General features: G+C 36.4%; 1 protein-coding gene and 1 long non-coding RNA gene across 2 annotated transcripts in view; both read left to right on the forward strand.

Annotated features, from left to right (window-relative positions):
* LOC119629658 (uncharacterized) overlaps nucleotides 1–16,392 on the forward strand; it is a 378,532-nt gene that overhangs the window by 118,672 nt on the left and 243,468 nt on the right. The window lies entirely within an intron of this gene.
* On the forward strand, nucleotides 1,013–6,124 carry LOC134200283 (uncharacterized). Its single transcript, XR_009975108.1, has 2 exons — nucleotides 1,013–1,137; nucleotides 5,830–6,124. It is a non-coding gene; the product is annotated as an uncharacterized LOC134200283 (long non-coding RNA).

Below are 16,392 nucleotides of genomic sequence, written 5' to 3' on the forward strand. Positions count from 1 at the left end.
GTAGGAAAAAAAAGATGGTTACTATGATCGGCCAATTGTTTCTTTTAAACCTTAGAAATATGTACCAAGCCTAACTTAGAATCTTCAAAGGAAAGCAAGCGGAGTTCGTGTTACAAATCCTCAATTAGGAGGCGCACAGCTCAGTTTATGCCGGCGTTTAAATTCGTTAGGAGCGGGCAATGTTGTGTTCGCCACGGATTTAACACAGAATAAAGATTATAGAAATACCTCAGTCTTTTGTAAAATCAAATAGCAATATTGTTTAATTATTATATAATAAAACCATATCTTCTTCTCTTTCTTCTTTCTTTCCTATTACCCTATGCTGGGGTGTAGGACGCAAATGAAATTCTTTGATTTGCATCGGCTTTAGGCAGTTTGCTCGAGCTCCTCCCAGGTCATGCCCAAGACGCCCAGTTTTTCCTCTACTGAGCAACGCCAAGCTGTTCTGGGACGGCCTCTCTTCCTTTTACCAGACTCTTTCCAGGTCAGTCCTCTCATGGTTAGGTGGATAGATGGGTATCGGGCTTTCTTAATGTATGACCAGTTCATAGTAAAACAAATATATTATTAACCCAAATTTTAGAGGAAGCGAAGGTATCGCAAAGGATGGTGGTTGCACAGTTCCAGCTTAAATATTGGAAACGAAAAAAAACCCTACAAAACTCGGCTGAAAGGAACTAGAGGATCTTACACTAAAACAATTTCAACTATTTACATATACATATATAAAACACAGTTTTTAGTCCTTAGGTTACTTTTTCATTGAATCATTAAATGCATAGAATAGGGTTATTTATGGAATGCTACACAGGGCTCCACGTCTCTGTTGACATATACGCACTCTTTTGTCGAAAAATTTCTTGATCTTTCTGCCTGATTGTGACTGAATTTCGTTGATATTGTTTCGTTTCGTTTAATTTCCTGTTATAATGCACATCTATGCAAAAAGTCCATAACCAGGTGGTTATATATTATTCAATAATAAAAACACGTTGCTATATCAACGCTCCGTGACAAAACCCTAATCTCTCAACTATAAAAATGTTGTTTTTCAAGGACGCCAATAATTTATTGCAAAAATCTTGCGTTAAATTTTGAACAACCTATTTAAATACCCGGAGAAACGCAAAATATGTAAGTATTTTTAATCAAATCGCTTTTCTAAACGATTTTATTAAAAATATAGTTACTGAGTTTTAAACGAAATATTAATGGGAACTGGGTGCAAGTTTAAATATAATAAATACATCGCGAGTCATATTTTAAGACTCGCGATGTATTATATTTAAACTTGCACCCAGTTCCAATAACTGTACGATCATCAATCATCGCAACAAAAACTTTTATGGCTTCTAGAAAATCAATCAGTTTACTTAATTCTTTTGTTTTAATGAGAATGTACTATTCACAAAGCGTGTTCTTTAAGTTTTTAAATTACATGTTTTTTTGTTGTTGCAAATCTGATGAAAGGCCACAACCCACACAGCCAAACTAATAACTATCGTTAAAATTCAACATTATTAAGTATTCTGTGATTATTACTAAAGCTTTTCGTGTCTACCAATATTCGACTAATCTGTGACTTCGCTGTCAATCGCGTATGTGAGCAGCGTACCTCGCTAAGTGGATCTCCATTTTAACTCCTGAAACAAACCGGTTGAGGCTTTCAGTCGGATCTCGACATTTGCATGATTGGAATTACGTTGATTACGCCTTGTGCCCCCTTCGCTCTGCCGTCGGTTGCCTTTCGAAATTCTTCACTTGAACTGCTACTGTTAGCTTAATAAATGAGAACAAGCAAACTAGTAAGTAATAACTAAAGTAATTTTTTCAGTAGCTGTGGTATTATTATTACTCGTACAGGTGTTCACCACCTATCTGCCCGTTTCTGTCACGAAGCAGTTCTCGCGTTCCGATTTTAATTGTGAGACACCCATTAATCAATTCAATTAAGAATTCGGCATCTTGTGTCAAGAAAATATTAGCGTTGCTATGTCTATAAAAAATCACAACCAAATCCAGCTATGCACAAGAATGATACTTTTGCTTTTAATTAAATATGGATTTTTTTAAAAACGTAACCTTAGAACTTATATCTCAAGGTGGGCGGCGCATTTACATTGTAGATGTCTATGGGCTTCAGTAACCGCTTAACACCAGGTGGGTTGTGCGCTCTTCCACCCTCTAAGCAATAAAAAATATATAACTAGTCAGGTCATAAGTATTGTCACACAGTAAAAACTTTTCTTTTAGAATGCTGGCCACAAAAAAGTTTATTGAATTCGAATTTCGAATTGTTCATGAAAATAAAAATGCTTAATACTTAATACTTTTAGAATTTTACTCATTTTTAAATATGGAGTGGACGCTTAAAGAAGACCGTGTTGCAGTTATTGCGTTGCATCGTTGCGGTTACGCGCCAATTCAAATTTTTAACATACTGAAAAATTTTAATTTAACCAAAAGATTCGTTTATCGTACCATCAAACGATACAATGAAGACTCTAGTGTAGATGACAGGTCAAGAAGTGGTCGCCCTCGGTCTGTTAGGACTCCAGCAGTGATAAAAGCTGTGAAGGCGCGAATTCAAAGAAATCCCAAACGTAAGCAGAAACTGTTGGCCCTTCAGATGGGGTTAAGCAGAACCACGGTGAAAAGGGTGTTAAATGAAGAAGAGGGCTTCGGGCATATCGAAGAAAAACAGGACATCGTTTGAATGCTCGTCTAATGGACCTGAGACTGAAGAGATGCCGCGCATTGTTGAAGCGGTACGCGGGAAAAAAATATCGGGAAATTCTTTTTTCGGATGAAAAAATTTTTACCGTAGAAGAGAGCTATAACAAACAAAATGATAAGGTGTACGCACACAGTAGTGAAGAAGCGAGCAACCGTATTCCGCGTGTCCAACGAGGTCATTTTCCATCCTCGCTCATGGTATGGTTGGGAGTTTCTTATTGGGGCTTAACAGAGGTACATTTTTGTGCGAAAGGTGTAAAAACGAATGCAGTTGTGTATCAAAATACAGTCCTGACGAACCTTGTGGAACCTGTTTCTCATACCATGTTCAATAACAGGCACTGGGTATTCCAACAAGATTCGGCGCCAGCTCATAGAGCGAAGAGCACACAAGACTGGCTGGCGGTGCGTGAAATCGACTTCATCTGGCACGAAGACTGGCCCTCCTCCAGTCCAGATTTGAATCCGTTAGATTATAAGATATGGCAACACTTGGAGGAAAAGACGTGCTCAAAGCCTCATCCCAATTTGGAGTCACTCAAGACATCCTTGATTAAGGCAGCAGCCGATATTGACATGGACCTCGTTCGTGCTGCGATAGACGACTGGCCGCGCAGATTGAAGGGTGTATTCAAAATCAGGGAGGTCATTTTGAATAAACTTTAGTGTCATAAGAATCTATGTTTTGTTAAGTTCATTTTGGTATATGAATGGTTACATCTATACTAATATTATAAAGAGGAAAGATTTGTTTGTTTGTTTGTTTCGAATAGGCTCCCAAACTACTGGATCGATTTGAAAAATTATTTTTCCATTAGAAGCCGACATTGTCCCTGATGAACATAGGCTACTTTTTATTAAACTTTTTTTATTTTATTTTTTTTGTTTCATGTGTCTTTTAATGTTTCCGAAGCGAAGCGAGGGCGGGTCGCTAGTAATGAATAAACTTGTTTCAATTATTTTACATTAAACATGTGACAGAATTTATGACCTGACTAGGTATATTATCACTAGGTGTTAACCGCGGCTACGATCGGGTATTTAAGGTAGTATAGTTTCTCGTGGGAATTAAATGTGTTTTCGGGATAAGAGGTAGGATGTACGAGTGTATATCATAATACCGACTTAAAACTAATACTTTTAAAAAATCATGTCAATCCGTTGCTTCGTTTAGACGTAAGAGAAGGAAAAACAATTCACATTTATAATATTTAAAAAAAGCATGGGTATAGATTTTATTTGAAACGCAGTTTTTACTTGTGGTTATTATACCACATAAGTTACATATAATAATTTTGAAATACAAAATAATTTGTAACCGATAATTTCTCAATTTGCTCTACAATTTTTTTATACACAAAGATATAATGAAAACAGTAAAGAATCTTCAAAATAAAATGGATATAATAATATATATACTCAAATTTTAATTATAGTACCCGAAAAACATCTTTGCTTTCGGATAGCCATTAGACAGTCGTCACGAAGCTGTTAGTCTCTCTCCCCCACCTCCATGTACCATCCCTTTAAAGCTGAAAACACTCCAGAAAGTGTCGTTTATGTACTCAAAGCATATGCAAATAGATGTTTTAAAATTTTAGGGAGCGAACGACATTTTAGTCCCAAAGCACTTGCGAATATCAAAATGTAAATTCACCCTTTTATGTTTACAAATCTTGTAAATGAAAGCATTCGTTTTATTGACTTTGGCCTTTCAAATGAAAGCCATTTCAACTGTTTTTATATACAGTCTATATATCTTTAAAGATTCAATTTTGATAAACAAGAATCACGAGTAATATTTAAGTTCTATTTAATGTGGCCTATTTACAAAATGAGTCTATATACTTTCTCATATGTGTGTAGAATGCATAATGATCGGCTAAAGCATTAATATTTAATGTTTATGTCTTACAGCTTACTTTAGGTCGGGCTTCTATACAATAAATGGTATAGACACCTAAAAACTGTTCCAAATGTACGAGACTCTAGGAATAGTACCCGTTTGCATTGCATTCTTAAGATCATTGTGTACATGACACTTTCATCTCTAGCGGCACTATTTATTAATGCTAATAATAGAAATGCCACGAGATTACTTAAATTTTTACGAAAGACTGTATTTAGGGTAGGCAGTGGCTCGTCTCTGCTCATGACATTGCGAAAGTCCATGGGCGACGGTAACCACTCACTATTCGGTGGGCCGTAGACTCGTCTGCCTACAAGGCCAAAAAAATCGTTATCACACAGCATCGTACGTGCAGATTTATGTTATGATATTAGAATAAAGGTGTTCAAAGTAGAAAAGAAAATGATTAATCATTGACAAATATTGTGCAACGGCATGTTAAATAAAAACAGATTACGTACGTTCAACGTTCGTTCCCCGTTTACTGTAGGTAAAGTGAGAAGTAGGAATAGGAAGAGTGTCGGTTGGGTGCGCGCCGGTCGCTCTCAGCTGATCAAGTTACTAGCTGTATCGTCGTCGGTCATTAAGGGACATTCATAGTTAAATCACTTATAAGTCAATTACCGTGTTTATTAAAGCAAATGAAGCCTATGGAGTTGTTTGGACTATGGACTGGTGGTAGGACATCTTGTGAGTCCGCTCGGGTAGCTACCACCACCCCGCCTATTTCTGCCGTAAAGCAGTAATGCGTTTCGGTTTGAAGGGCGGAGCAGCCGTTGTAACTATTCTGAGACTTTAGAACTCGTATCACAAGATGGGTGGCGCATTTACGTTGTAGATGTCTATGGGCTCCAGTAACCACTTAACACCAGGCGGGCTGTGAGCTCGTACACCAATCTAAGCAATAATAATAAAAAAAATGTGGTATGTATCGCACAGAAAAAGAAATCGAAAAATGATCGGTGTCGATAACGATATTTTTAGTTTTATCCCGTGTACAAGTTCCGAACTACAACATTAAACCACTTAGTCTACCGAGCAAAGACACCTCGCTGCTCGTCAGAAGATCTTCTCTATGTAGTCTCTCTATGGTGTATTAGAAATTAATAATAACAAGTCACTCTCACGATTAAATGAATCAAAGGATTATTTTATGTTTCATCCTTTAAACATATTTTCAGGTTACGTACTGCACAATAACACAGACAGACGCTGAAGAATTCTTTACAAAAATGTATTCTCCTCGCATTTACGATGTTGTTACATGTGATGAATCAAAACTTACAAACAAACAATGATATTATGTTAATATAATCCGATCAAGCTACAGTGGCGAAGTGAAACAAGATATTAGACAAAATTTTAAGAACCAGTTTAAAATCTTATTATTAATTTTATAAGCAAAAATTAAACAATACATTGCAGTAACAATACCAGTAATATAAATTAATAAATTCTGCATTTTATAGAACAGGATTCTTGCTATTCTTTTATTGCGAATACCGACTGCGTACACATGTTAATTTTTTTTTTTATTGCTTAAATGGGTGGACGAGCTCACAGCCCACCGGGTGTTAAGTGGTTACTGGAGCCCATAAACATTCACAACGTAAATGCGCCACCCACCTTGAGATACAAGTTCTAAGGTCTCAAGTATAGTTACAACGGCTGCCCCACCCTTCAAACCGAAACGCATTACTGCTTCACGGCAGAAATAGGCAGGGTGGTGGTACCCACCCGCGGACTCACAAGAGACACACAAAAAAACATATACTTCTATACTAACAATTTAAACTACGACACGTTCGTAATACTAGGTATACATATATCCGCCAGGCGCCTCATCCATTTTAATTTTAATACAGCCTAAGGAATAAACATAGAAACTAAAACATACTCTCACTTTATTCATTAGTATATTTGTAACATAATAACATATCAGGTAATTATTATTATTTATAGTCAAGCACTATATTCTATCCATGTAAATGAGGCTTAATAGAATGGCGCTTGTCGATGAGAAAATTGTCTTAATGCGTTTATTATAATTCTTGTGGTTATTTTTTTTTTTTGTGATTAATGCCTACTAATTTTACATGCCTACTTGTTTTCTCACAATCATCGAGATTTAATACCTACTTTACAGACTATAAAAAGTTATCAATGGTCTTATTCATAATGAGTGATCAGAGCTTCATAAGAAGACTACCAAAAGGTTTCATCTATACTAATATTATAAAGCTGAAGAGTTTGTTTGTTTGAACGCGCTAATCTCAGGAACTACTGGTCCGATTTGAAAAATTCTTTCAGTGTTAGATAGCCCATTTATTGAGGAAGGCTATAGGTTATATAACATCACGGTAAGACCAATACAAGTGGAACACCAATAAAGAATGTTTCAAAATAGGGGTTTAAATAGCTCCTTATCATTCTATAATTCAAAAATATTTTCATTTTCTACGTAAATTAAGTGGGGGGTAAAACTTACCATTACGCTAAAGTAATTATTCCACGCGGACGGAGTCGCGGGCAAAAGCTAGTTCATAATATATGTCAATCAGACGCTATGAATAACACTTTTTTTCAACTGTTTTGAAATACAATAGAAACTTTAAGTTCGTCTTATAATAAGCGATTTGCAAATTGCGTTGTCCATAAGTTCCGTAATAGCATCACATTCACCACATAGATTGCGAGCCTATCAGCTTAACAAATAAACCTGGGTCATGATATCTCGCATATATAGGAAGTTGGAAACGCTCCAGAAAAACAATGCCGATTTGCAGTGATGGAATGACTAAAGTAAAATTAAAAGAAAACCCATTTTTAAACTACGCAGTGTAACACAAATATTCGCGAGCTCATTTCACCTAAAGCTATAAGGGCTTTGCACGTCTTCATCGCGGGCTAGAATTTTAATATTAACCATTATATGATTATTATTGTATTAGTATTAACCTTTATATTAGCCTATTAATTACCTACTAAAAACTCTTATAGTTTGGCTTATCTCTGTAGTTTCGGCTTTAGGAGTCCATAACTTGTATGTAAACCATATTTAAATTACTAATAAGGTATTCCCTGTTTGTTCAGTAATACTAAAAACAAAATCAATCAAACACAATCAAAACAATTAGGTAAAATCTAAATAATGAGCATTAAGCACGACCACGAAATGTCTTCCCGAAAAATTGTAACTTACGTAATTCCCGTCACCCAAACAAGATGTCCACATAAGAACAAAATAATTATGTAAACTATAGAGTAATTAAATTTAAAAAAACGAACACGTTATGAACACAAAGTAAATTACACGTGAACAAAAGTCATCCAGTCGAAAACAGTATTAGGCAACCATTTGAGATATAATGTCGCAATTAAATCTTTCTAAAGTATACTCGTAATAATATTTTAGTTATCGAATATCTTAACATCGAGGTGTTGATTACAGTGTGTCATATTTTTCGTACGTTTAAACTCGTCAGTGATTAGTGAAGCGCAAAACTTACGTTACGCCCCGTGATCACATTTGACAAAAAAAACTATACATATTATCTATGTTTATTAGATTACTTTCGTCAATGAAAATTTACATTAATATTAAAATTTTAATGTTAGAACATTTTGTCTTCAAACTCGCCCATAGGAGCACTTTGAATTACGTACCTAACTCCCCAATTTCTATCTAAGGCACCAATAGAACATGTTGCAATTCGATACGGATACGTTCTATTTAGTAAAATCATGCAGTAGTCGGTTTGAAAGTTAGAACCGTCGCTATACAATTGCTATTGAGGCTACAATCTAATATCTTAAGGTGTGTAGTATCTACACGGATATTGTAAACCTACAGGGTTAGGTACCACCATATTGCGTATTTCGGCCGCTAAGCAGCCGTTCGTTTTAACTCAAAGGACTCGGCAAATAAAGAATGAAAATGTAGTAGTAATAAGTGAACTGTGAGCTCGTTCACTCACCTATCGCAATAAAACAACAAAAGGTTGGAGTCAGCACTGTACTGTGTTGCCAACTCTTGTTTATTGCATTACGTGGACAGATACACTCACAGTGTGAAGTATGTAGTTATCAGTACCCACAAAGTCCCATTGCAAGTTAAATTGCATAGGATACCAAAACGCCTCTTCAATTATTTACAATTTTTATGTAAAAGTTACACTATATTTTTAGAAGCTATGTTGTTATTGCCAGTCACATTCAATGGCAGTTCGCTTTTTTTTTTACTGCTTATATGTGAAATATTTCTAGTTAAGAGTCAGTCAATGCGGTTTTTCAGTGTTCTAAACAGTCAAAAGAGCTCACAGTACACCAGATGCGACGATGAGTTCGACGAGCGAACTAACCCATAGACAAATTCCACTAAGTTCCTCGCCGGATAAGGTTGTCGTTAGCAAATTTTCTCACGTTGAACCCGTGAGCTCACCTACTCGTCCGGATGTAGCTAGAATAGCCCCTAAAAATATCAGCGAATAAGTAGGGGGAAAAAAATACACCAGGTATTACCGCAGCTCACCTTAACATATTAAGGTATGGATTATATTTAAGTTTTGCAGTAGGCAGCGGCCTGGCTCTGCCCCTGGCATTGCTGAGGTCCATGGGCGACGGTAACCACTCACCATCAGGTGGCAATACAAGGGCAATAAAAAAACAGTTGCTTAGAAGAAAACTTACATTCAAAAAACTACTTAATATGAATGAAAATATCCAATGAAGTAGCCCGAACTTAGAATCATTAGTCCCTGCATTCCTGAAGACCACAGCCTGTCCCTATTAGTTTACGTCACCAATGATGGATATGAAACCAGTGGGCTGAGAACCGGTGGCTGCCTCACATACCTACAATATGAGATCGTGTTCACATACTCTATTAAACAGTGATAGGCATCTGTGTGTATCGGATGGTAACCGCAACTTGTACCAGCTTACAATGGTAGCTATCACGATGTTTGATTGATTGGCTATTGTCACTCATTAGAACAGTTCTTTTCCTATCAACTTTCTTAAAAAATATTATATTTGTTGGATACAAACAACAAACCTTCTTGTAGGAGTTTCGCGAAAATCAGACTTCACTTGGTCTTATACATTGCGGTTCGGCTACTAAAAACAAACCAGTTTCTTAAATTATTTCCTATCAATTTGGTTATTGACGTTCTTTTGCATTTTTTTATCATAAAATAAGATAAGATAAGTTAAAAACCTCTTGTTGTAATGGTGGCCAAATGATCTTAAATGTTAAAAGATTTCCCAACCTCACTATATACGGGTACAGAGTTCCAGCCTGCATGACCTAATGTTACTACTTCTCATATCCAGGGTGTTAATATACTCTCTACTACTCTGCTACTCTTCTTTCTTGACTAGACTTGACTAAACTTCTTCATGGCTAAACCAATAAGCCAAATCTTTTTAGTAATACCTACATGTAATACCGGCGACTACGTTGTCGTATTTTCTTTTTTCTTTGCTAAATAACGGTCTTCTGCCGATTTTTTAATCCAACTTTGAGATATGAAGCTTATGTTTTATTTGTATAACGGCATTTCGCGGCAAAAACAGGCGTGATGGAAGTAACCGTGCGGGCTTACTTACGCCCTACCACCAAATCACACGTAAATCACGTAACAGTAAGATAATCTTCTATGTATTAATAGTTAATATTTATTTTAAATCCCCACACTACTCGTAAATATCATTACATTCTTATTTAAATCAAGAGCGAGTGCTGATTGCGGTCTCCGTGGCTCGGTCGGTAAACGCATGTAATATGGACTAAATACAGAGGCTACAAGCTCGGCGCTCTGTGGTAACGATGTATTTTTGAACAGTATGAAGTTCAATTCTTAATAAGCACGTACGAGCACATTATAGAATGTCAATGCTTCCAACATTAAAGTTGTACAAAATACAATATATAAAAACATCACAAAAGTCTCCAAATTAACGATCAAGATCTAAATTTCTATTCTAAGTTAAAAAAAAACTAAGTTAAACCTTTGTTGAAATTATTGACGTTTGTATTGGATTAAATGTCGATATATGATTATGTTAGAGAATTTCACGCGAAATCCACAAAAAAACTTATACCGTATTGATATAATGAAAGTCTGCTTGGATTGGACGACTACTTATTAGGAGTAGCACTGGTAAAAGCTCAGTCAATCGACGGTCCAATCAAAGTGAACTTGAATCACGTTAAACTTTTTATAGCCACTTGGATACCAATAACGCGCAATCAAGTCAGATTGAACAAAGTAGCTGTAATGTGTATAAACCTAAAAAACCGAACCTACAGAGTAGGTAATAATACCCTTATAAGACTGAGCTTATTTTCACATATTCTGCAGAAATTACTAAAGGATTTAAAAAAGTACTTTAACTTAAAAAAAATACAAAAATCAATGGTAAATTCACAGCAAAATATTTTTAAATAATTATTTATAAGTGTTATTAACTTATTAATAACGTTATACTAAATGCGGGCGATAAGACAGGTCCGTCCGTACAAGACGATACCTAATACTTATAATCAAACTACACAATAGTCGGCATCCGTGGCTCCGCACTTATACGCATTAATAGAGAGTCGATATATCGACGGTTCGCACTCAAAGGGTTAAGCAGGGCTAAAATATGTAGTATCCAACCAAGCATATAACTGATTTAAACAATGTCAAATAAATTTAGATACATTTTATGTTACGGGGATCTTGCTTGGATTTTCCTCGGAACAATTAGTATTCCCGATATGCAGATATTCCAGTATTCAAATATATGTAAATAAGCGTTCGATCTCATTTTCAACATGAACCGTATTCACACCTCGTTGTTTTTGGAATTCATTGAAATCATGTGTTAAGTACGTATTTTAATAAACTACAAAAACACTATTATTATAAATTTCTAGTACCGTCATCGGTCCTTGATGCGTGTGCCCGGTCACCGTCCTCGTCGAACCCGTCGCTTGCGACGAAGGGCCCAACGAGCGAATTAACCCACAGACACAACCCGCTGAGTTTCTCGCCGGATCTTCTCAGTGAGTGGCGTTTCCGATACGGTGGTAGATTCTGCGAAGCACTGCTCTTGCTAGGGTTAGTGTTAGCAACACTCCGGTTTGAGCCCCGTGAGTTCACCTACATGTTAGGGCGAAACTGAAATAGCTTCTCAAGGCTATCAGCAAAGGGAGGAAAAAAAAGAAGCGTGTGCAAAATTTAAATTTAATTGAACGTCTTAAGGTATTTTAATTTTATTACGAGTATAATTATTTTTAAAAAATCTGTTGCATAGGTTCAGATCAAGGCAATAAAAGTGCTTTCAAAATAACATCTTATTAAATAAAGTAAAGCTACATAAACGGATCAATTGTAAATCGATATGATCAAGTTAAACTATTGGTTAATGTATCGATAACGTGTAAGGCGATACATCATGCGGCTACCTACTCACACAACGAAAGATACCAGTCGATAAGCACATTAATAACTTTGAGGTATGTCAATACTAATATTGAATGACCAGTTGTTTATAATGAAATTAATTATTTGACCGACATTTTGTCGGTTGTAGGAAAATCGATATTTATAGATTGTGGTATGTTCGTAACTAAGTGTCTTGTGATTCTCGTGTCTGAATCAAAAACAAATTACATTCGATTTAATTTCAAACTTTACTGTCTTATATTTGCTTCCATTTGTTTAAGTCAATTTAAACAAATCTCTACAGTTGTTCTCAAATCCAAATAATGTATTTCTTTATTGGGCGTGGAATTCACATCATTTTCCTGCCCTTTTCCCAATCATTTAGGGTCGGCGCAACATGTTTTCTCCTTCCATACTCCTCTATCATATACAATTTCTTCACTCTTACATATATCGTCTTTCGTCTCTTCCTTCTTTTTTACCTACCTAACCTGATGGTCTGGAGAGACCATATCAGCGTCACCGAGCTAGTAGGTGAGCTGACGTTGCTCAAACCTGACGATGTTGCTAATACAAACCCTAGCAAGAGCCGTGCTTCGCAGAATCTACCTCTGGATCGGAAACGCGACCCACTGAGAAGATCCGGCGAGAAACTCAGTGGGCTGTGTCTTTGGGTTAATTTATTCGCGGAGCCCTTCGTCGCAAACGACGGGTTCGACGAGAACGATGACCGATGCTTGGGGTACCTAAAAGCACCGTTAGTGGGTCGGGAGGATCCGAAATGACGTGTTTTGGGCGACGTCGACTATTTACCATTCTGTCTACAGGATCGTTTCACGGTAACTAACAATTTATATGAAGCTGAATCAGCTAAAACTGACTGAAATTGATGGACATTGATTCTGTTCCATTTATGTATTCGCAGCTTATTTTACAGTACGCGACGATAAAGTATGTAAATACATAACTAAAGGGCAGTCAGTCGTAAGCGAATATATTCCATGTGTTCCATATTGTGATTTAAAACTAGAGATGTGACTTTTTCCTAGTTGTATTACCTCTGGAACAACTTAGCCATGGTATCAAGAAAGAGTATTCCTTCATCAACATTAACGAAACTCTATGTAAGTAAGTATCAGGCAACAGTACAAAATAAAAGGGAGAATTTTGTTTGAAATGCTTTGGAATGAGCTCCCCCTTCCTCGGTGATTCCTGAGCGCTATGACATGTGCTTCTTCAAACGACGTTGTGGAATGTATTAAGCGGTATGCAGCGGCTTGGCTCTGTCCCTGGCATTGCTGACGTCCATGAGCGACGGTAACCACTTACCATCAGGTGGGCCGTATGCTCGTCTACCTGCTCGGGCAATAAAAAAAACTGTAGACAAATGGTGATAATAGTACCTTATAAAGTTCAAAACGGTTATATAGAACGCAAATAACTAGTCGAATTGCTGAATATCAGCGAAATTGCCATGAACGTGTTACGGAATTATGCGCACGCGCAATTTCGCAGTGTTCTGTGTCAGCATGCGACCACAGACTCCGTTCAGCTGACAAACGCATCGTGTTACACACCCCGGGTGAAATTGTTCCGTAAAATACTCTTTGGCTTCTGTCATTGACACGACCGTAGACTTAAGTTTTGGATAAAAGGTAAGTTTAGGTGTATATTATCCTTATTAAAATGCGATCATTGAGTTGAAGTTAGGCGGCTAATATTATTAACATAAAAGTTTTTTTAATTGCTTAGATGGCTGGCGAGCCCACGGCTCACGACCCCGCTGGTGTTTATTGGTTACGGGAACTCACAGACGTCAACAACATAAATGCCGCCCCCATCCTTGGGACATGAGTTCTGTTTCATTTTTATAGTACAATGGCTGGTCCGACTTTTAAGCCGAAAGGCATTACTGCTTCATGGCAAAATTGGGAGGAGAGGTGGTACCTATCCTTGCGGACTCATAAGATGCTCTACCACCAGTAAGTAAAGTACTATTAAAATTTTGATTTATAAAATGACGTTAAATTATTTCCAACTAAAAGTTCTCTACTTTGTGTTAAATCTCTCAAGGTCAGTGCTGTGGAGTATAAACAGTTTGGGCCGACGCTTCGTGTGCAAAGTACACAAACAACACTTAGTTTGATTAAGCACCGGTAATGGCAGTCACAATATCCGTTTTTCTAACATATTCCCCCTCATAACGCGTTTGGCGTTCGATCGACGAGAATTCATCGTAGATATGTATTTACTCATGTAGTAACAAGAGGCAGTTCCATAGACAATTTTTTCAAATAAATGTGATTAAAGCCTTTCTTAACGCTATGCAGTATTCAAAATAAACTATATAACATTTTTAAAAGTTACCTGATTTTATATTCAAATTTTTTATTTCTTCATTATGAAATTGAATTAATTTGTAATGTTTGATATATAAAATTCACGAAAAATCACTCAATCCAAAACCTGAACTGCAAAATTCGTTGTGAACAAGATCTCCTCTCACTTTGACGAACTCTAAAATAGATAATTAGGAAACAAAACATATTTTGTTACACAAACAAAGCTACTTAATCCAATTCCCAGTTAATAATTCGTTCGAATGTCGTTGTCCGAAGACGCAACAATTATAATTGATAACGTTTCTCATTCAATTATATTAAATGGAGTGAATGTTACTCGTTTCCCGGTTTAGAACAATGACGATAATCAGATGGCAACATCTCTCGAACAATGACACTCCGAACGCAGTGTAGTGCCCATGATTTATTAAAATAACAAAAATACGGGATATCCTAGGAACTAAAGCTTTCCTCTAGTACTCTTTGTTCAGTTTTAATACTAATTCAATAGTGATTCATGGAACCATACACTGCTACAATGGATTTAGAATTATAGAAAATATTCATGTTTTATAACTAAAAATATGGGTGGAAATTATTTTAGTTTGTTTTTTAATCGAATTCTTGTTATACTACTTTAGGTTAAAGTAAAAAAAGCTACATAAAACGTTGTAACAAGTAGCAAGACTGTTTTGTAAACTGTGGAAATAAGTACACGAGACAGTGATAATTATCCCAAACACGAACAGCGGTGAGGTTAACACAATATAGTAACCGAATTCCCACGACGCTCTTACTGCTAACCTAACAAACTGTAAGCGGTGCGCCCATAATACTTAAATATTAAAAGTTATTGTTTTATGAAACGTGTGAGAATGTTTAATTAAATAAATGGGATAAACGGAACTAAGCGCTTATTTCCCAACGAAAGTGACGACACTCTGTTAAACATTGTACAAAGAAGCGACTAATTAGATTATGTTATAATACTTTAAGATGTTCACAAGCTAATTAGGCTATGAGTTTTAATTGAATACGTGGACATGTTTTTTGGATATGTAAAATTAACTCTATATCAATATTATATGTATTAGATTTGTTTCATTCGATACTTCCAAACGCTCAAATGGTAATCACACATCACTCATTGTACAAAACAAACAGAAATTAGTTCCACACAAAAGGTGGAGGAGTCGTAAAATTAGTTTGGCGAGAGTTGCACAGAAGCACGCCCCCGGTAGCGTCATGTGCACTCGTCGGACTCACATTAATGAGTTGAGCTACTACAAAAAAATATGTTCTCCTGCACAATACGGCGGCGCATGACTCGCCACTCCGCGATCAATTATTAATAAAAAGCGGGCCGCTTCATTGAAAGGGCGATTAGCTCAATATTTATATGGAATATTCGGTATCAACGGCGCTTTGTGCTCATAATTCGGTGGGTCGTGACGCGGCGCGTTTGATTCTGCCGCTCAACGCATAGACCAACTGCTGCATTCAATTACATAGAAGAGATATTAGATACTTAGAATATCGAAACTAGGTAAAACGTTATTTATAACAAAACAAAAAAAAAACAAGAAGTCTGGTCAGCTTTAACTTTGTATATTCTGTTTTTGGTCTTTACAAAATATGTTTAGTGGTAATTGTTTATAAGTAATAATTTTCATATATAAGGAGCTAATATGTGTGTATGTAAAAAACTAAACCAGAGTACATTAAGTAAAAAGCACGAATGCAATATTGGGCTTCACAGAAGACACAAATGCTTAGGCACTTAACCTGAGATTCGAACGATGCGTTTCCCAGGGAACACATTACCTTACTGCTAGCTGCTGCAATGCCCTTCGCATTGTACTTTCAAATTGACTGCATGATACAGAATCACTCGAGGGTAAAGAACACATTACTCCAATTGAAGTAAGTTTATAATCCGATATAATTTCTCACACATCAATCATAC

The sequence above is a fragment of the Bombyx mori genome, chromosome 15 (genome assembly GCF_030269925.1).
Source record: "Bombyx mori chromosome 15, ASM3026992v2".
Classification (NCBI taxonomy): domain Eukaryota; kingdom Metazoa; phylum Arthropoda; class Insecta; order Lepidoptera; family Bombycidae; genus Bombyx; species Bombyx mori.